The sequence below is a fragment of the Lathamus discolor genome, chromosome 5 (assembly GCF_037157495.1).
Source record: "Lathamus discolor isolate bLatDis1 chromosome 5, bLatDis1.hap1, whole genome shotgun sequence".
Taxonomy (NCBI): Eukaryota; Metazoa; Chordata; class Aves; order Psittaciformes; family Psittacidae; genus Lathamus; species Lathamus discolor.
In genome coordinates this window covers 110,738,051-110,760,148 of record NC_088888.1, presented here as the reverse complement: position 1 = coordinate 110,760,148, position 22,098 = coordinate 110,738,051, and the positions used below count along the sequence as shown (strand labels likewise).

The 22,098-nt window shown below is 44.5% G+C and overlaps 2 protein-coding genes across 11 annotated transcripts in view; one reads left to right on the top strand and one right to left on the bottom strand.

Moving 5' to 3' along the window:
* The window catches only part of NCOA1 (nuclear receptor coactivator 1), a 186,413-nt gene extending 172,081 nt beyond the window's left edge, over positions 1–14,332 (bottom strand). For all 4 annotated transcript variants that reach the window (XM_065681924.1, XM_065681926.1, XM_065681928.1 and 1 more), the window contains exon 1: positions 14,022–14,332. The gene's annotated coding sequence lies outside the window, so the exon portion shown is untranslated. The remainder of the gene's footprint in view (positions 1–14,021) is intronic.
* LOC136015677 (uncharacterized) overlaps positions 14,085–22,098 on the top strand; it is a 35,093-nt gene continuing 27,079 nt past the window's right edge. For 3 of the 7 annotated variants that reach the window (XR_010613300.1, XR_010613302.1, XR_010613303.1), the window contains exons 1-3: positions 14,092–14,540; positions 15,824–15,958; positions 20,379–20,418. The gene's annotated coding sequence lies outside the window, so the exon portion shown is untranslated. Of the gene's footprint in view, positions 14,541–15,823; positions 15,959–17,487; positions 20,196–20,378; positions 20,419–21,413; positions 21,572–22,098 lie in introns of those variants that run through there. The other 4 variants (XR_010613299.1, XR_010613304.1, XM_065681930.1 and 1 more) reach the window with 4 other exon arrangements.

Genomic DNA, 22,098 nt, shown 5'->3' with positions numbered 1-22,098 from the left:
TCAAGCAAACTCCACCCTCTGCTCTAAGCGTCCTGATGCAACAAAACCAGTATGTAATTCATAGATCATCATAGAATCACAGAATGGTTTGGGTTGGAAGGGACCTTAAAGGTCATCCAGTTCCAACCCCCCTGCCAGATGCAGGGACACCTTCCACTAGATCAGGTTGCTCCAAGCCCCATCCAACCTGGCCTTCAACACTGTCAGAGATGGGGCAGCCATAGCTTCAATGGGCAACCTGTGCCAGGGCCTCACCACCCTTAAAGCCAAGAACTTCTTCCTGAGATCTCATCTTAATCTCCCCACTGTCAGGTTAAAGCCTTTCCTCCTTGTCCTGTCCCTACAGGACCTTGTCAAAAGCCCCTCTCCAGATTTTGCTGACACTGGAAGCTGCTCTAAGGTCTCCCCAGAGCCTTCTCTTCCCCAGGCTGAACAAGCCCAGCTCTCTCAGCCTGTCTCCATAGCAGAGGTGCTCCAGCCCTCAGAGCATCTTCGTCGCCTGCTCCGCACTCACTCCAAGAGCTCCACATCTTTCTTATGCAGGGGCCCCAGAGCTGGATGCAGGACTGCAGGGGGGCATCTCATCAGAGCAGAGCAGAGCAGAGCAGAGGGGGAGAATCCTCTCCCTCAACCTGCTGGTCACACTGCTGGTGATGCAGCCCAGGACATGGCTGGTTTCTGGGCTGCAAAACTGCATAACAGTATTTACAGGCATCAAAGCAGTGCCAGAGTGGAGCCAAAAATTCTGGCTTTTCTGCACTGAAAGGGTAGTAATATTATTTAGGCAACAGTTTTATGTACATCCTTAAACACTTAGACCTCTATGCCATGAACATAAACTATTCATCTGGGACAGGCTGCAAGTGAATGTTGTGTAATAGATAGTGCCATCTTCAATAAATTAGGCTTACATGAAAAACAGTTAATAACGCTCAAGTAGGATATTAAATACTTCCCACTTACATATGCAGCACATATTAAAGAAGTGGCTAGGTAGTAACTAAACAAATTCCCATTAAAACACAAATACAAATGTCATATTTTACAATTATATTGCTATAGTGACAGCTATATTTGCCCCGCTCATGTTTGACTTCACTAAGAGTCTACTGTTGAACACAGACAGCTCACCCAAAGTGATTTTCATAACAAAACTCTGAATTTTAAAATTGTTTCCTAAAAACTTTTGGTAAAATGTTGTAGCTGCAGAAGACCCATGGTCCAAAACAGTAAAGTGCACCTAGGGCTGAAAAAGGGTAAAAAAAATATTACATACTTGAGCAAGCAGGAGGGTTTTTCAGCTATTTTCCCCTGATTTTCTTTTACTGTAAATACACATTAAATCGTTACTATCTATTCTATGATTACTCAAATATTTATCTCAACACTTCATGACTATGAAAACTGCTGATATACTTTTAGTCTGAAAATCCTTAATCACAAGCATGCCAGCAATAGACTACAGCCCACAGAAGTTCTTACGTGACATCTTATAAGTAATGCCACTAATTGCAGTGAAGGTTATTTGAATTCAAAGGCAGTTGAAGACAGAACTTAAACGCAGCTTGGGTGTATCAGCACAATAGGAACCAAGGTAAGCAAAATGCAGACCACAGGTATTATTAAATATTATGCTTGCATGACTAAAAAAAGTGTACCAAATATCACATTACAAGACATTTCAGAGGTAAGACAAGAAATGACAAATACACTTGAATCATGGCAGTCCCTCCCTAAGCAGCTTATTTGTTTGTTTAGTTTCAGGCACAATGGGAGCTTGGGCTAATTCAGGTTGCCTGTTACTACCTCATTATAAATACTAATTACTACTATTACTTACTAAACGTTTATTTGGGTTAACCTATAATGCAAGCCAAGATGCCTTTTCAAGTCTATCTCAGAAGCCCAGCAGGAGCAGTTGCGACTCCAAAGTGAGTGCAAAGACAGTATTTTGTACAGACTTTCTTCTCCTCCTTAACAAGCAGTACAGTTTCAGGGAGAATTCCAGTCATTCGGAACACCAGAAATCCTTTAGAAGGATGCATTCATTGTGCAAAATAATTCATCTGAGTCTTTGCCCACAGCAGCATGAGGATAACTCTCTGGAAGCAAAGCCTCGCGGGGAGAGAAGGGAGAGGTATGTTCCACTCTTCTTCTTTTAAAGAGTGAGGACTTTGGTTTAAGTTATGTTCATAGTTTCGCAGTTATGTTCAAAGGGCTTTGCAATCAGCTAATTAATCCTTCTTGATACAGGGAAGTGACATGCTCGTTCATTTTTGATAGGTGTAAAATCAAGGAGGAGGATGAGCAAATTACTTAAGCTAAAAAAAAAATACCACCCTTTTTCAAGCCATCTCAAAACAAGGAAACTTCAGAAGTTCTTTAGCAAACAGCAGCATACCCACAAACAATCACCAGTGCATTCAGACCCTTCTGTGCTGACTTCATAGATAACATTTTGATAATTCTTTTACCATTTCATAGCATAAATGACTGAAATCAGTACTAAAAATGAGGCCTGAGAGCTGTATTCACCAGCAGGGAAAAAAACCAAAACCACAACAAAACACAAAACCAAAAGACAAAAACCCGGTTAAATTATTCTATAGACAGCAATACCAAGTGATTTCAATCCAAGTAGCTTTTGTGCTTCTGAGTTCTGCGCTGCTTTAGCAAACCCGTGCCTGTGCCACAGCCAGCCACGTCTCCCAGTACAAGCACACTAATTCACTCCCACATGAGAATTCTCATAGGTCATCTCAGGAAGGGAAAAAAAAAAAAAAAAAAAGAAGAAGAAAAAGATAAGGGCTTTTTTCTTTTTCTTTTTTTTTTATTTAATGAGGATAAGGTTCAAAAAAGCCAGGTACACAAAACCAGCGATGTATTCAAGGAGCTTACAGAGATAAGACTATTCATAACATTTTCAGGGACCTTGAACAGAGTATGTAGCAGCCTTATACAGCAAAGTAGGAAATGAGCCTGGAATAAAAAAAGCCTGGCTTCAATACTTAAGGAAAGAAAAAAAAAATAACGATCTCTGGAAACACAAGTGACTGCAAAAGAGGAGAAAGACCATCTTCAATTTTGACAATCTGCCGTAAACAGGGGGAGGGAAGGAAAGAGCTCAAGGCTCAGACAAGGATTCTTGATGATAAATATCATAGCCACCAGTACCTGATGATTCTACGCAAGTGATCTAATCCCCTCGCACAGCATTGCACAGTCTTCCCCCACATGCAATATTGTTTTATTCCATCTTCACCACATGTTGCTCTCAAAACCACATTCTAAGAATTTCAAGAACCAGCCGAATGTAGCTGCTGGATTAGGAGAGGAACCTCTGCCACCACCTGAAGAAAAAGTCAAATCCTTTGAATATCATTAATCATACGAATCACAGAATAGTTTGGGTTGGAAGGGACCTTAAAGCTCATCCAGTCCCAACCCCCTGCCATGAGCAGGGACACCTTCCACTAGACCAGGTTGCTCCAAGTTCCGTCCAACCTGGCCTTGAACACTGCCAGGGATGGGGCAGCCACAGCTTCTCTGGGCAACCTGTGCCAGGGCCTCACCACGCTCATAGGGAAGAACTTCTGCCTAAAATCCCATCTCTCTCAGCCTGTCTCTAGAGCAGAGGTGCTCCAGCACTCAGAGCATCAAAATGATCTGAGTTTGCATCAAAACAATTTGAGCTTGCATCAAAATTATCAATAGTTCTACCCCATCCTGCCAGTGAATGGCCATCTAGCCATGGGTAGATCTATCCATAAGGATCCTAGTAGCATTTTTGTGAAGACTATCTCCTTTTCACTTCTCAATAGGGAAAAAAGCAGCTCTCCTGCTCTCCATTTGTATTCTCTAACATGACCCTTCCTTGTCTGTACTCTTTCATTATCTTTCCAGTGATGGAGAAACAGAACAGCTTTTTAGAAACTTCCAGCACTTGGAAGATGTTAACTTCCACTCATCATAACACAGAACACTTAATCCTACAGCCTGCTCATGTGTTTGAAGTTCCAGACAGACCTTTCTCACTGCTAGGAACACAAGAACTACCCTCCTTGTGCAGAAACTTTTGTGAACATTGAGAAACGCCTTCTATCTACTGAAGACATCTTCTGAAGGTGGAAACTACTCACTGATTAAATCCAGTTTGCAGCATCACAATTTCCTAAATTATTTCACCAGAGAGGGCTGATGAGAACAATAGCTCTGTGCTGAGCCACATGCATCATTCTGCGGGTTAGGAGAGAACTCGTTTAGTGCTCTAAATCTCATTATAACTTGCTGATCAGGATGTAAAATACGCACTTATCTCTGAGCTGAAGCCTTTTAAACAGCTTGAAACAAACTCAGCTCTTCTGTCTTCAAGTAGCAGTTGTTTCTTATTCCTTGCACTTCAGGAGGCCTATCTGAAGAACTCTCTTGGTAAACAAATTAAAATTATATTTGCTATATTCAATTTAGACAATTTAAACCAAAATCTAAACACTGCAGACCAACTGTTCAAAGAGTAAATGCAGATACAAGGGGGTCAAATACTGGATTGCCAAATTTCCCCGTGGCAAGACGGACAAGCCTGTGCCCATCTGTGAAGTAGGAATACTTTCCTACTCCCCAGAGATGGTGCTTACACACTTGTAAAATGTCCCAGGAGTCTCTGGGCAGTGAGGGGCTTTGTTCCAACAAGCAGGAGCTCTCAAAGGTGCATGAATTTGCTGCAAGCCACGACTCCAGGGGCAGATGGAGTGGTGCAATAGCCCCGATAGTGCTATGCTGCCAAACACCCAACTCCAGCGACTCAGTATCAAAGTTTCCCCTGTCAGCAGACTAATAGGCAGCACAAAGGGAAGAAAACATTTCCAGGCTAGTATTCTTTGGGGGTTTTGTTGCTTTTTTTAAATTTTAATGGCTGCTCTGTGTATTTTACCCTTGCACTTTAAACCTCAGCAATGAAACCAAAATCTTGTTTTACTAGATTTGTTTAAACTGCTTTCACAGACCCCAAAGAGTTTATTTCCAGCTTGCCAGTTGCACGTGAAATGTATGAATTACAGAATGTAGGTATTTTCCAGCATCCAAGAGGAAACCCAAGAGTAAAAGCGTGCTTCTTGTTTTCAAAATACCTCCTTAAAAAGCCTTCAGAAGTTATTTAATGCTGTTTTCAAGAAGTCCGCGGTATCTCTGTAATCATACATTCTGTGGTAAGAGCAGGAATTCAGGAATCCAGCTCTCCTTGCACGTAGCACCACGCACGCACACCTATAAGCAAGTCAACAACCGCAGCGACAAGCAGGGCTGTGCTAAGTTTGCGAACTAATGCTGCAGTTCTTCTGGAGGCCATCACCAGCAACGTGTTACTGCTTTTTTAGCTATGTGCACACATGCTCGACCTCCCAAACCAGCTTCTCTCTTCCTGCCCTTCTACTGGATAATGCTTCTGCCTGGCAGGTCATCAATCCTTCCGCGCCCCAAAATGAGAACCTCAGTGCTGTCCCCACCCCACCTAAAAAGCACACCACATTCTCCACGAACCAGGACATAAAACCAATGTTTATTTTCTTTTGGCACCAGCCCAGCCCTGCTGACCTGACCTGACCAAGCCATGACACTGCAGCACCTCCCCAACACCGAATGCCAAAACCTTTGCTCCCCATCTTCCACGCTTACCCCAGCTTCTCAAAATAGGACTCTCTGCACATCCTCACCCAACATCTCCATCCTTGCTCCTTTAAAATCTCAATCAGAAGCATAAGCACACCTGAAAACCCCAATTTGATGGCTCTTTGCAATCACCAACTCCTGAGTGCTACCCCAAGGACCCACCTCCATCAAGGGCTCCAGAGTAGAATCATAGAATCACAGAATAGTTTGGGTTGGAAAGTACCTTAAGGTCATCCAGTTTCAATCCCCTGCCATAGGCAGGGACACCTTCCACTAGACCAGGCTGCTCAAAGCCCCATCCAAACTGGCCTTGAACACTGCCAGGCATGGAACAATAACCGATCCACATTCAGCAGCAGGAGTTTAATTGCCTTCACATCGCAAAATACCCTGTTCTAAAGCAGCATGCATACTGAGAGCATATGCATGCCACAGTTGGGGAAACTCTGCTCTAAAGAACGAAAGTCATCAGATGCCTGTCATCAGAGCTACTTGTCAGTGACGCAGAGACCACTGGAGCCAAGCCTCTGGAGGTTTGCTGGCAAATTCAAGGAAAGTTTCACCCAATTTAATAAATCCACATATACAGACAGAGCAGTCAAGTGCACCAGGTACTTGAGAATAACCTGTCAAGTGCCTTTTACCTTTCACCAACACCCTGCTACGTGGGCTAATTATCCAATAGCTGTGATTCTGTTTTATTTACCTGAAAAAGAAAAAAAAAAAAAAAAGAGTGCAAAAATTGGAATAATATTTCTTTGCCTTGCAGGGGCATTGCAAAAAGTAGCCAATACTTGTGTGACACTCCATTCGTATCGAAAACGAATGTCACAAAGCAGCTTATCACCTAAAAACATTAGAAGAAAATTGAGTAGGTTGCAAAATCAAGCACTAAAAAGTATACAGTAACAGATTTATGATCATCTGTGCAACCTTAATCCGTTCCACTTTGTTAGTCCAACCCATACAGTGAACAAGTCAGAGAATCTATGGAAAAATCTCCTGTGGCTACAAAATTGTAATTACAGTTGCATCTGGTTTTCCTAACTTTTGAATGTCCAGCTTTACAAACAAAATAGCTTTTGATTTAATGGAAATCCCCAGGTTTTAGTGCTAGTCTGCAATATCAAATTGTACTTTTTTTGTTCTGCTGTATTGAAACATCTTATCCACAACATCAGAAAACTATAGCACATTATGTCACATGGAAACAGATGTATTTAATAGTTTAGATCCTTTATTTTCCCATTTTCACTGTACTTGAAAAATAAACTAAAGTATATTTACTAGACAGTTATTTTCCATACAGTGACCTTTGTATATACAGTATTGTTTCCATTTCCAACAACAACAAAAGCCAAATAAAATCAGGCCAAATGCTATTTTCAGTGTCATTTTTAAATTCATTAAAGCTTTTCATTTCACTTATTTTGGGCCATCAAAGGGATTATCATTGCTGCATCTTCAGAAACACAGAACTTTATGCCAACTCCATCAAGTCTGGGTGAACTGTTTTAAAGATTAAAGACATAACTATTAATCTAGCTGTCAGAGAAGCGCTGGGATCCCACAACCTCCACCATGCCTTCAGCAGATATTCCACACTGAAGACTAGCTGATTACAGTAAAACACGAATCTGGGAATGCGATTTCAGAAACCCAGGGAAAAAAAATCACCTAGCAGTTTTTCACAAAGAACATTTAAAAACTACCTCTGTAGAAAAATATTTGTTGGACAATAGAATATAGTTGAAAAAGTACCAAGAAATCTTGCAAACTGTATAAATACGAAACATATTCTAAAATGCTGGGGTTTCATAACCTTAATTTAAAATAAAGCAAGAGTTACGTGCTGCCAAAGGCAAAGCTGGTTTCAGGCCTTATTCCTACCCTGTGAGTCAGAGGCCCGCATAACATGGTGTTTTACCTGATCCTTCACCAGCGGCTCTCACTTATTCCATAAACCAACATTCTTAAAATGACATTTGGCGACACAAACAGATGTATTGTACACATCGGTTCCATTCCAAGAAATTCTAACTATTCATACAATAGCAAATTAGGCTTCACCCTAACTACATTTCAAGACATGCTGGGATTTTGTGCTCAATTTTGCAGATTGTCACAAAATTTTACAAAAGCTGAGATATAAGAACATGGTAACATTTGTAAATGCCAAAATGTCATGCCCTTAACAATAACGTAGCATTTCATTTTGATCAATCTGGTCTAGGGGAAGGTGTCCCTGCCCACAGCAGGAGGTTGGAATTAGATGAGCCTTAAGATCCCTTACAACAGAAACCATTCTGTGATTCTATGATGATTATTAAACTTGAATGTCTAAATTGTATAAGAATGCAGCTTGATCTACTGGTTTCTGCTATAAGTGTTTCCAAGGTGTCCAGTTATAATTCTTTCAAGACTGCCGCAGCATCTTCCATCATTAAAAAAATACTTGTCTGGTATTCACCCCTTAGCTGAGCGCCATTCGCAACTGGAGCATGGAGAAAAGTCTGGTGAACTCATCCTGCCAAGCTTTCCTGTGAACAGTCTGCTTGGAAATCTCTGCTCATAAAAAAGGAGCAGGTAGCATAACTGCCAGCTGTTTACAGAATTAGTGGGAAGACCCAGAACTCATCTTGTCAGCAATCATGTTTAAGAAAGGCGTGAAAGACAAAGGGATCGAGCTTACACACCCAGTCTACAACAAGTTTAACTCCAGGTGGTTGTTTATTTTCACGCACGATTTTTCCAGTAGGATTTAAAATAACTGGTCACAAGCATGTGTCAAAATCCTTTTCAGGTTAGTCAGACTTTTGTTAAAAAGAAAAACAAAACAACTTCAAAGACAAAGGCTGACTAGTGCTTCCACTGAAGAGTTCATCTCTCAACTGATTCAAGGTCTCTGAAGTATATTGATAAAACCAGATGCAAAGTCTCAGATTAAGAGCAAAATAAGGGCTGCAGGGCAGAGAAGAGGAGAGGAAGGATAGGTAGCAAGCATGGCATTCGCAAGAAATAAGAAGGAAGTGAAGTTACACAGTCCAAGCTGGAAGATTTCTTGTACAATTTACACATGAATCTGATTTAATGGTCTGAAAAGCTCAGGGCTTTTCCTTTATGTTTCCTCAATCCACCAGTTACACAATGTTACAGAAAAGGAAAATAAAAGAGAAAAATACATTCAGTTTTCACTGTTAAACTCTCAGTGCACTTTTATTGAAAAAATTATACTACTACTTTTTTATTATTCTTATTGAAACATCACATACCATTCTGAAACCTTCTGGACAGGGGATTGCCAGTTGAAATCTCTCTCCCCTTCTGAGGCCCTTATTTCCAAAGACAGCACATGCTACACACAGGAGAAAACACTAAGTATATAACTTTATCAACACCTAACCATTTCAATATGTGTGACACCGTTTAATACCATTTGATCCTAGGGTAGTATTGTGATCTAAACTTATCCCTCCATTCACAATCAAGACCTGAACTCCACATCTGTGGGAAAGCTACTGATTTGTTTGGGTTTTAAACAGTTCCTCATTCATAGTTTCATCATACAAATACAAGAAACAAGCCTACTTCTTGCCTTGCCTGGCATATTCCCTTATTTTTGAAGTCTTCACACTCCCAAAATCAAAAAAACGGAACTCTTGGGATTTCAGATGTCACATTAAAAAGGGAAGAAGGAGCAAATAAGCCAAAAAAGACACTGTTTTAAGTTTGTTTCATAGCATATTTCATTATAGATAATTAAAAGTAAACACAAATAGCTCAAAATAGATATTGTAGTGATTTGTGTTCCAAAAAAGCTAGCTGCAGGATCAGCCTTGACTGGAACATTTCTGACACTTATTTAAAACAGGACCTAACTCTTGAGGGCTTTTTCTCTGCAGAAAAACCCATCTATGCCCCTCCACTGATCAGCTTTAAGAAGCTAACAATTTGTGGATCCTTAGAGCAAAATATGAATACTATAGAGATCATCAACCAAAGTGAGCTAGCAAACTGCTGACTTACGTATATACTGCCCTGTTTTGCTTTCCTAGATCACCTTCCTGTAACTCAGCAACTTGCATCGGCTTCACTAAATCACAGCAGATCTCTGCGCAGACACACGCTGGTTTAAACACGACTGCCAGGACAGCTTGCCTCAGCTTACAGAACATAATAAACCAGTAAGCAGGTTTAAACAGATTTAAGAATATATATGTGAAGATTTACCTAAGTTGGTTAACAAATCTACCTAGTTTAGGCCTTGCAACCTCATCCCTTGGACCTGAGCAATTGGGTGAGGTCTGTGCACAAAAACCCATTCCCACTTTTTCCCCCCACTCACCCAAGGGCATCTAAGGGAAACATCCTGCTGCTCCTTGCGCTGAGATGTGTTGGAGTTGCTTCCCAGTCAATTAGGTCAACTGCATGAGAACCTACCTATCTTTTCAGGGGAAACAGTAGGAATGGTATTGCAGGATTATCAGCACAGAAGCTATTTAGCCTGCGTTTTCCCTGTGGAGCATACTGGCACTAGCCCAAAGCCAAGCGAAGCCTAGTTTCTAACCTACATTCCCAGCCTGGTAAATTAGTTCAGGCTTAAAGAACCTTCAAACCAGTTCAGCAGTTTTGGTTTTCTTTTTTCCTTTGTAAATGACAGGAGCCCAGGTAAAGTGCATGGTGCTGACACATCCTTTATACCTAGACCAGGCCTCTGAGTCCTTTAAAATTTGTCCCACAGCAAAGCCGCAGCATTTCAAATGGTCAAACTTTATATGGAGATGCTGCCATAGTGGTAAAAACCTGTTCTGCATCACCCTGACTCACATGTGCAAGGCTAGGTATGCAAAGAGTTGAAGCCATTTACAAGCAAGCCATAATTTTTAATATTGCAGCTACAGGCAAACATCCTATTCCAGATCCTGCTGTGCCGGGGGAAGAGGTTAAAGCTCCTGGCTGTTCTCAGACCGATCAGCAGAGCTGCTCCTGTGCATCCTCCCTCACCCACCGTGGTCCTGAGGGGCTGGATCATCCCTGGGAGGGGGCTCAGCCCAACTTCAGCAGCACAACAGTAGGCAGTCAGCTCCCAGAAGACGATAAAGCACTTGCTCCCTGCAACATTATTAAAAATAAACCCCAAAACTCCATATTTAGGTTGCTCACATACTGTGACTACTGCTGACCGCCACCAGCCAGCTGCTTCCCCTTCACAGCTCTGCTCCTCTGCCTCTAGGTTTCGGCTGAAAGTCTTGGGAAGTGGAGCGCACTTTCGCTCCATTTTTGCCTCACCCCTACTCCACTGAAAACCCAGCCCGTGCTGGGGTTCCTGGATGCTGCAGCAATACAAATAACATAGAACCGCCAATAAAAAAATCGCTTGTTTGCATCTGCCAGCAATTAAAGATCCTATGTAGAAGCGGTGGCCACATGCTATGGGGTATTACACACTGCATTGGCCTTTCAGGAATACCTGCTTAAAATATTTATCTGTTAGTCCAAGCCCTTCCTGCTTAAAGTCTTGTCTTTAAAGGCAGAATCCAACTTTAAAAACTATTTTTTTAATTCCTTTGATCAAAGAGATAAGAACCATGCTTCAAAGAAACAGTCAACCGAGCAAAACAAGAATAACCCGTCATATAAATAGTTTCCTTATACAAAATACACTGTTTTTCAGCTGGCAAACTATTTATGTAGGAGACGGGATATTTTTAGTAGTAGCACTCACACCTTCATTTCTAACAATCATTGCAAAGTCTCATGCAAATTACCCCCCTCAGATTAACAAGCAACAAGGTGCTGATCTCCAGCAGATATGTTCCTTGAAAAATATGCTTCTATAATTAAGCTTAATTATCCTCAAGGCTTCAAATGTTCATAACAGCCCACCCAACAACCCTGCCAAGAGACCCAAGACAAGTCAACAGCGGGCACAATGTTCCCAAATACAGACTTTTACAACAGAAGAACGACAGTGACACCGCTCCAATAAATCTACAGTGGAAGTGTATGACTAATTGTATGAATTAGTCATGCAGTTGTGAGCATGTGTCGTAGCATTATCAGAGGGCAAGGCTTGGGGAAAACACACAAAAAATCAAAGTTGGCCCGTAGAGAATACGAAGTAAAGGCTTGCCTTCCGAAGAGCGAAACCTCCACTCGCTTCTCAGGAAGCCTATTTGTTTTGGAAGCAAGGATTTGTGCTGCCATATTGTTTGGCAACACGTTTCAAACAACAGATACCCATCTTGAGCAAATAAGTTGAGATTTAACATTTCATCATGCCCATCGGCTTGGAGCCAGGTGCAGTACTGCCAAAGTTACTACTGTTTTATTATCTACCATCAAGAGCTGTTTGTCCCCTTAAGTGGCAACTTGAACTTTAATCATTTTCACAAAACAGCTCTGCAAAGCTGCAGATACTACACCACTTTCCAAGCTTCCCTGTAAATTTGTGGCTTTGTATCCAAGTTTTCCTGGTTTATAACATTTCTCTCCCTCCTGCACTGCAAGAGGCCCAGGTATATAACCACACCTGTACCACATACTACATGTACTCCCATGCATACATGTATTTTTTACTTTCTCTTGTGTAAAAAAGCCAATGGCCACAGCATAAAGACCTCAGAACACATTTACTGAAATACTCTGCAAGTAGAAGATCACAACATCCAAACCACAATGGGACAGCACATTTCCAGACAAGTACATGAAGCATCTTCTTTGTTCATACACATTTACCATCTTGCTGCTAGAACTCAGCAGGTATATTACTCCTTATATATATAGACACACACAACTCTTACACACACACACATATATAAGTATATCCTGCCAGCCCACACAAACCCAGTCTTTTTCTTTCCCCTCAGTCTAAACCAGCAACACGAAGAACACAAGCCACGAGACAGGGTGAAGAACATACAAGCACCACCCACATGAGTCCAAATTTCCAGTTTCAATACACTTTGCTGTGTCACTCTTTTTTTTGGCTATGCCATATGTGGGTAGTGAATGCTTGATATCTACTGTACTCTGATTAAGCTTCCAGCGGAAGCAAGGAGCAGCCCCAGCCAGTGCTAAACACCTTTCCACCTTTGCAAACATGATCTTTTGGGTGCAAAAGAAACTGGAAGATCATTACCCAACACACACGACCCAGTTCTCAGCCACTGAAAGGTCAAAACGCACCTCGGAAACCAGAGGGCTCAAGCGTGTCTAGCAACCTACATCGCAAGGAAACAGCCTTTCCACAAACAGACTTTTCTACCACTAAATGTCATATTCCAGCGGCTGGAGACCCACCATTGCACAAACCAGGGCCACCACTTGCATATGCGCCGCAGGTATTTAGGATTATTCGCAATCGGGCGCTGGTCCATGCCTCTAAGAGGGAAATCAAGCAAATTTAGGGCAAGCACTCTGCTAGAAGCAGGGAGGCAGGCGCTAGCTTCACCACCAGCCTCCTGCAGAGCCCCCCAAACCTGGAAGCTCAGACACCCCTCAGGGAGCCCAGTTCCCCACACGCCCTGCCTGACAGCTCGGCTGTCCCCTGATTCGATGGCCCCAGGACCCAGCCGGTACCTCACGGCCACCTCCACCTTTCCCTGACAGCCGCACCGCTGCCTTAGCCCTCAACTTACTTGCCTCCTCTGACAACCAGAACCGCCCTGCCGTGGCTGGGGGTGGTTTTGGGGACCACAGACACACACACCGAGGGGGGGGACACGCGGTGCCACCACGCAGACAAAGAGCTGTCACCTAAACCGCCACCAAACGAAGCGTCCTCCCTGCCCGGGGAAGTCCGCGGGTACCCGCAGGCCCGGCCGCGGCTCCGCTGCCTCCCCTCAGCCATCTTCCAGCCGGGAAGAGGCTGGGGGTGGGGGGGTGGCGAGAGGAGAAAAAACTGCTTTTTCACTTTTGCAATCAACTTTAAATTAATAAGGGGCGAGGGGTTATAAAGGAAAGGGAGGGCTGGGATTCCGCTGCCCGGGGCGGGAGAGGCTCTCCGCGCAGGGTCTCCCGGGGCGGCCCTCTCAGCCCCCCGTTACAGAAGGAGGGCGGACGAGGGGAGAGAGGAGGAGGAGGAGTGGGGGGGGAGGCCGCGGCGCCCCTCCGCGCTCCGCCCGCCGCCATGGCAGCCCCGGGGCGGGGGGCCGGGCCGTCCCCCCGTGACAGCTGCGCCTGCCCGCAGGCCAGGGGCTACGGCGGGGGCCGGGGGCGGCGTGCCCACCCCGCCAGACACACCCCCGCCCTGCGCGGCGGGGCGCCCAGGCCGGCCCCCCCTCCTTCCCTCCGCCCGCCCGCCCGCCTGTCCTCCCGCCCCGCCGCCAGCTGCGGCGCGGCCGGGCGCCACTCACCTGCCGCCGCTGCCTGGGTGACAGCCGCCTCCCCCCGCCGGGGCTGAGGCCGCCGAGCTCAACGGGCAACGCGACAGCGACTCCCCCGGCCAGGCGGCGGGGGCGGCCCCGGGGGGGGCTGCCGGCTCGCAGCAGCCCCCGCGGCGATCTCGGTGACCGGAGCACTGGCGGCGGCGGCGGGCGCTTCTGGGGGCCCCGGTTCCCGCTGCGGGGCTCCCGGGCACCCGGGGCCCCTCGCCTGGGCAGCGCGGTGCGGCTGCGGGGCTCCGGCTCGCTCGCCGCTTTCCCTCCCGGTGGGACGGGGCGGAGCTGGACGAGGACGAGGGGGGCGGTGACGGAGGAGGCAGCCGCGGCCCGGGTCGGATCTCTCCTCCTCCTCCCTCAGTCGGTTTCCGCCGCCATCTTCCCTCCCGTCACCGGCCCCTCGCCGCGGCTCGGCTCGGCCCGGCCTGACCCGAGCGGCAGCACCGCGGGGCGGAGGCGCTGGGGAAGCCGCGGGCCCGCCGCCCCCGGGAAGGGGTAGGGGGAGCGGGCGCCATCTTGGCGGCAGGGGGGGCGGCCGGGACCTGCCCGCTCGGGCCCCGGGGGGGGGGGGGCTCTGGCAGCACCGGCCGCAGGCAGGCGCTGCCCGCCGGGAAGCCCACCTCGCCGGCCCGCTGCCCCGCTGGTGCCGTCGCTCCTGTCCCCATACTGGCCTCAGCTTCGGGCCAGCCCTCCCTACCCCTCACACCTCCCCGGGCTGAGGCATGGTGCAGCCTCTCCTGGCTCCCCCAACATGCCAGGGCCTGGCTGCGGGGCCAGGTTCGGCCAGCCCGAGGTGACAGGTTCTTGCCCTGCTCGTGTGCCGGGAGCTGCTGTCACTGAGCAGAGGCACCCAGTCCTGGAAGTTACCCGTTGGGTTTTGTTTCCCAGTCGCCTTCCACAACAAGGCTTCACAGAAGACTTACCGCCTTCGTCTTGTGTTGGTGGTGTTCTCCATCTAGGCACCAAAAAGACTGAAATGTGCCTTGGATCAGCTCGGAACACCAAAACAAACTTTAGTAAGCAGTATGGGTTGATAGATGGCCCCATGCAGACCTCAGCCCGTCGTTCGGTCTCTTTACTGCCATTTCTGGCTATTTCCACGCAAAGCCGCTGCACATGGATAGACCACAATTGTTCTGTCAACTATTTTATCACATTCAAGCTGCATCTGGTTACATTATTCATCCTCTGTGTGGATCTGTGAAATCCCCAAACACCTCATGTGTCACGAGGCAAAACAACTCAATGGGTTTAACAGCTAAAATAGACCAGAGCTTCAGGTGGCTCATTTTCCTCCATGAAGGCTCTTTATTCCTCAGGCCTGAGAGTGCCTATGTTACAACAAAACAAGTTGGCCTCAAAAGCCCCAGTCAAACACACAATGTTGCAAATCTACCCAGTGCTGTCACCATGTTGGCCTCTGATCTCAATTTTTGTCTTCCTTGGAAATCTGCACCTTTGTTAGGGTCCACACAGTCACCTCTGAGGTTCTCTGCTTCCCAGAAAAAGCCCACGCAAGCTGTATTTCATAACTGGCTCCTTATCTCTGGAGCACCTCTGAAGGGAATAGGCAGGATAAGCCTGAGTTAACCCTTCAGCAGGTAAAGGGCTAGGGAATATTGATTGCAGGCTTATTAGTTATTTTGGGATCTGTAAGACTTTTCTTGAACTATTTTAGATCAGTTGCAGCCAGGTTAACTGTGTGTGCATATTATATAAGATGCTGTATGTTCTGTCCATCTCCAACTAGACAAATAGTAAACTTTTTTTTTTTTTAGAGTGTCAGGCCTGTGTGTCTGAACAAAAGCATCAGAATGAGCGGGGAAGTGGTGGAGGTGCAAGACAGAGGAGATCAGTGACCTGAGATCACGCACCCACAACAAATCTGCTGCAAAACTCACGCTGTCCACAAGGTAAGGAACGAATGCTTCTGATTCTCCTTTAATTGCATTCTTGGTAGGGGCTGAGGCAACATTAACAACCACTGCATGCTGCTGCATGACCCTTCGTTGCAACACATCTAGGTGGAAGTGCTAATAGATTCCTTCTGGTCTTGTTCACTTCATGACAGCAGCGAGGGAAGGAAGCTGTGTAAAAGTCCCAGCGTCTTCCTGAGCTGCCAGCTCTCCACTGCCTCTGCAGGTTTATGCCCACTTTGGTTTTATTCAGGCAGAAAACGCTCAGCCTTCATGACCAGAGCTTAATGTTAGAATATTCCTCCATGAAATCCTCACGAGAAAGTAATATAGGAGCTAATCTCAGGCGGTGGGGACATTGTAAGTTTTCACTGATATTAGCACTGAGAAGTATAAGACCATTTTTATTACTTAATCTGCAAGTTAATTTTTAAATGGAATGCAGGTATAAACAATGCCGGGTTTAAGCACATTACAGAGCTGTCAGGCTTTGACAATTTAAATGAATGAGACTTCAAAACGTATTATAGAAAAGATTAAATTCCTCATTGAAATGCACACGAAATAAAAATGAAATCCATCAGCAAAATTAAATTACTTCAAAACTTCCTACAATTAAGTCTAAAACAAAGGCCTCTCCTATCAGGTAAGTGATTTCGCGGTGGGTGAGACTTTATCTGAAAGCAGCTTTAATTTCCAGCTGTCTTCAGATGACAAATAATTTACTATTGTTAGATCTTTTCTAGCCTGAGCACTTTGTAAAACAAGATGATATGACTAACTTCATTTTACATATACAAAGCAGTGTTTAAGATGTTTAAGCAGAGGTCAAGCAACGAGTGATGGAATCACCAACCAGAACAGTGCCAAGGTCTCCTCTTTGTCCTGTTTCCTGCCATAAGCCCTCTGTGTGATGCTGTCACTTGTAGCCTGTTTTTTCCTTACAATTTACTTGGGCTAAAAGCCATTTTCAGGCTTTATTTCAGATTATGAAGCAGCCAATTTTGAGTTTCTTGTAAGCCACAAGGTAGCCAGAGTACAGTCATTAGTCTAAGAAGGCAAAATTAGTAATATGGAACTTTGAAATTTCTTGGCCAAATTCAGCATTGTAGTAAGTAATAAATAATTTCTTTGAGGATAGTATTGCCTCCATTTAGTATGACTATGGTTCTTAGGAGCTGAATATGGGCTTGAGTTTGTTTCAGGCTGAGCGTAGAGTCATAGAATCATAGAATAGTTAGGGTTGGAAAGGACCTCAAGATCATCTAGTTCCAACCCCCCTGCCATGGGCAGACACACCTCACACTAAACCATCCCACCCAAGGCTTCATCCAACCTGGCCTTGAACACTGTCAGAGCTTCTCTGTCACTACCAACTTACTTACCCCCTAAAAATGCAATAGTAAAGTTCAGATTGGTCTAAATGGAGGGTTGAGTAGGAAGGCCAGGACAGGGAGCACTGGGAGGAGCAAATGGTAGAAGAAGCGTACAAGAATGGCATTTGGTGATGGCATCTGGACTAGCAGGTTGCCAGGATTGCAGCATGCATCTGCCTGCGTGGAGCCTGTCCACCTGTGAGAGCCAGAGGAAGGTCTTTCCAGAGGATGAATCATCATTGACAGCTCCTACAACAGCACATGGAAGAATTGAGACCTGAGGATGAACATCCCCTGGCCTTCAGCTCATCCTGAGGTGAAACAGAGCAATGAACACGAGCACTTCAGCACCTGAGGGTCCTAGCTGGACACTGTGTGGTGCTTCAAGCATGCATTATTCTATGCTTAAAACCAGCTGCGTTCTACTTTTTACCTCCTCAGGTGTGAGGTGCAGGTATGCTGTGCTGTTGCTGCAGTGTTGTTCTGTCATCTCCTGTGCAACAATCTTTTTGCTCGTGTTCAAGACCACCAAAAGATATGAAGGATTGGGGTTTTATGCAGCAGAATACACATTTCACTAAAGGGAAAAAAAAAGCTCCAAGCCAGGATGCTTTTAATACACTGATTTAACATCTTTTCTGAACATCTTACTTTTACAACTTTGCAAACACGCTTTAGCTGAAATTAATGCACAACCCCATAAAGGTGAATAGGTTGCCTCACATTCAGGTAGCGACTTAGCATGTGGCAGTTCACACAATCACCTTGGCCTAGCTGCAGACTGCGGGGCTCGGAGAAGCACGGTGGCATGCCTGGAGGAAATCCTTCCCCAGGATGGTTGTTGGAGGCAGCGCCTGCTCCCAGCACCACTCGGGGAAGCCTTAATGAAAAGCAGCTCATCAGCAGTTACGTAACCTAATGATAATCCGGCTCAGGCCGGGCAATACTTAAAGCCACAGCGTCTCTCTGCCGTGACCTATTTTATGCTCCATGCAAGGGCAAAAGTATGTGGTTTGTAACTTTGCTGGGTCTTTTACCGTGGAGTTATTGCCTGTCAGTAGGAAAGCCCCCTGCAACACGTTTCTTCTGCTTTCCTGGCTGCAAAGCAGCCACTTCAGATTTGTCAGTGGCTTTTTATGGTATCGGCTCCAAGCACAGGCACAGTAGAGAGCAAATTGTAAACAATTAAAAGGAAAACACTTCATGTCCTGCAGGAAACTCAGCTTACTTTAATTTCAGCTTCAGAAGCTGCAAAGGGTCTGGGGATATGTTGTGAAGCACTTCTAATGCCATATTGAATAACACAGAAAGCTTTTGTGTTTTTATTAGACCTCAGAGAGCAAAAATGTATGTTTCCACATTCCAGGGTCATATTTACATTTGACTTAAGAAATTCATTAGGATGGCACTGGCATAACTCACACTAGTACGCCTGGTCAGCCCCCTGTAATCATTTTTTTTTTACCTCTCAATCTGCAGAAGTATCAACAAGAGATTAAACACAGAGATGTTGCTTCAGATCTCAGCATTTAATCTGACCACAGATGGTGTCAAAAGAGGGACAGCCATGCAAAATAGCAACAGATCTTTTTCCTAAACAATCACTTTTTTGTTTAATAAAGATAGACGACAAGTAGCCATATATAAGATAAAGAGGAAAAACCTCAGTTTCCTACAGTTCGTCTCCTAGAGAGCTTTGAAGCAATATTAATGGCCTTATTCCTGTTAATGATTAATAATGCATTTATATTTATGTACTTTAAAGTTATAATTGTTACTGTTATTAATTCCTATCTTTCGTAGGATAAATATTTCATTCCTTATAACACTGGGTGAGTTAATAACATGGCTGCTTTCAAAAAGAAGGTTATAATGTTGTGCTGACTGTAAGAATACTGCCTGTTTCGTGTAGGTATACTCAGTGTGGATGACACTTATGTTTACATGACATAACCTGTTGTTTTCCAATAGTAATGCCAAAGCTTCATATTTACTGCCACAAGGAATACCAGGAATTGCAAAAATATGCTACCACTACACTATCAGATCATATGGATCTGCTGATCTCTTGCAGGTTAAAAAAGTTGTTAAAGCTAATTCAGAGCATTTTCTTAAAGCTGATTTTTATTGCCTGACATGAGACAGCTTAAGGTCAGAAATCTAATTACTTTCAAAAAGATTTACAAAACTTAATGTTTGTCCTGCTTTTGGTTGGGATAGAGTTAATTTTCTTCTTAGTAGCTGGTACAGTGCTTACTTTATTTCAATTATTAAACTGTTCTTATCTCAATCCAGGAGTTTTACCTTTCCCCCCACCCCGATTCTCCTCCCCATCCCACTGGGGGCGGGATGTGAGTGAGCAGCTGTGTGGTACTTAGTTGCGTGCTGGGTTAAACCACAACAATGTTGGTAGAAATATTTAATAACTTTTTAAAAGAATAATATTAACAAAAAAAATTGTGGTGATCACGTTTGTTGGCTTTCGAAATGTCTTCCTGAGCCTGCAACCAAAACACTGCTGGATTGTACTAGCATTTAAGAAACAGAAAGTGGAACTAAATGTAGCTTATTAAAATAGCATTGCTGATTATAAACTCTAAAGGGAAATCATGTAACCTCATTTTGTTACTTCATCTGAGCGAAAGGCTAAAAAAAAGGGGGGGGTAGAAAATTCAATTTTTCAGTTTTAGTCATCTCAAGTATTACAGATCACAGAAGTAAAATGTATATTAAATGCATTTAAACATGCTTCAGAGCCCTTTGAAGTGGACTCATGAGATCAGATGTGAAGGAGTTGCTTCTAGATGATGAAGGGGTAAGGGTTAACCAGCTCCTTTCAGCCCAGTGAAGGTGCCAAGCCTTTGCACAGGTCAGCTGCGCTGGATTGGATCACATTGTTATCAGTGCCTGCGTTTGCCTGTATCTGCGATTCAGCCCTCTTAGAACATGCCCAGGTAACTGGCTAATACTGACTAATGACAAAAGAAAAGTATTTTCTCATTCTTTCTTCACTGTATTTTTTTTTTTTTGGTGGTTTCTAGGTGGCCCGTGTAAAAAAGAATTGCTTGTCTCAGTCTGTTGGTAAGTGGAATGATAACTGCCATCAGAGTTGGTACAACTTGTCCTTTTTTGGCAGTCGCGCCAGGGAGACCAAGTGCTGAAGAGGGAATAAAGCAAAGCTATTCTCTAACCCTATAGAGATGATCCCACTGAGAACCCCCTCTATTTCCTCATCTACACTTAAAGGCTGTCAATTTTATTCAAATATCTACTCAGTCTGTGAAATAGTTTTCCTTAACCTACTTTTAATGCCTTTGAAGTATCATCTGCTTCACTAGTTTGAAGAGCACTAAAGCCCTTGTGCAGCCAATAGGCATTTAAGTGCTTACTTTTAAACCCATGAGCAGTTCCGTGAAGCACACAAGACCTGCCGCCAACAGACGGACCTGTTAGTCTGTCTACTTCACCCCATTGTTTCCAACAGCATGTAACACTCAGTTCCTGCTCCTACAACTTGCTTCCATCTCCCTCCCCTCAGTGCATTAGGAAGAGCTAACTGGGGATCTTGCATGGTGCCACCATCATCCCTCCCACCAACGGTGTGGGTGTCACCGTGGCAATCACCAGGTTTCTGTTGCATCTCTCCCTATCAACAGAGGTTTAACACCACATCTTTCCTGTTAGCAGTGGTATTCACCTTCAAGCATGAGGTGGAGGAAAAATTATGTATTTATTTTTTTTTCCCCAAAAAAATGTTGTTGGCCCTCACTGCAAGGGTCCTGGGTACCTTGTTATCTTCAAAAATGCCTCAGCCTGCCTGGGGTCCGCTATGCTCCTGGACTCCATGAAATCCTCTGCAGTTAATTAGGTTCTCAGTTGTACCAGAGACCCCTGCCGAGGCAGATGCATTAACCTGGATAACAGATGCACCAGAAGTGATTAGAAATGCAAGAAAAAACTAGGGAAGCAGTCAAGGAGATAAGAAAGAGGTAAAGGTGTGCTTCAGGAGTACAGAATGCAGGATAAACAGGAAGTCGTGCTTGTAGTTAAAGGGGATGAGCTCTTTGTCATTTCAGATCACAAAGGGAAGATGGGCAACCTTGACACAACCTGAAATTTATAGACTGCAAGCAAAATTTTCTCCATTTTGTCCTTCACAAGTAGTGCAGAAGAAGAATGAAAAGTCACTGAGTATTAAATGCTGGGGTTCTCTGCTCTTGCTTTTCTTCCGCCATTTGTGTATATTTAATGTTTTTCCTTGTTCGTCAGCTGCTGTGGCTGAGTTAGAAGCGAGAACGACAGGAATAGAGCAGGGAAAATTTGAAAGCAATTCCAGTGTCAAAGGTGGGAAACTCTTTTTCTGTTGGTGCAGGTGCGTCCTCATATGAATAATTGTAACCCCTTCCACAGCTTTGAAGACAAAGGAAAGTTGTTGCAATAGATCAGGAACATTGTTAACACTTCAGGATGCTGCAGGTCCTGAGTTCATGGAAGGTACAATGTTGAGGTTAAAGATGTTAATACCCCAAGTATGAGAGGTTATCCCCGTTCCAACTAGTTGGAAATTAGTGTAAAGAAGAGGAATTATAACAGAGCTTGGATATCTAAGCAACCTGAGATGTGGCTGGAGAATACCACAATCTATGAGTGTAAAATCCCAGAATACAGTGATAACTAAGCCAGGAATGAGATACATTTGGATCGTAGCTTTCTCCTTTTGAAATCGGGGGTCCTTCGTGAGCAAAAGAAACCTGTAGGTTT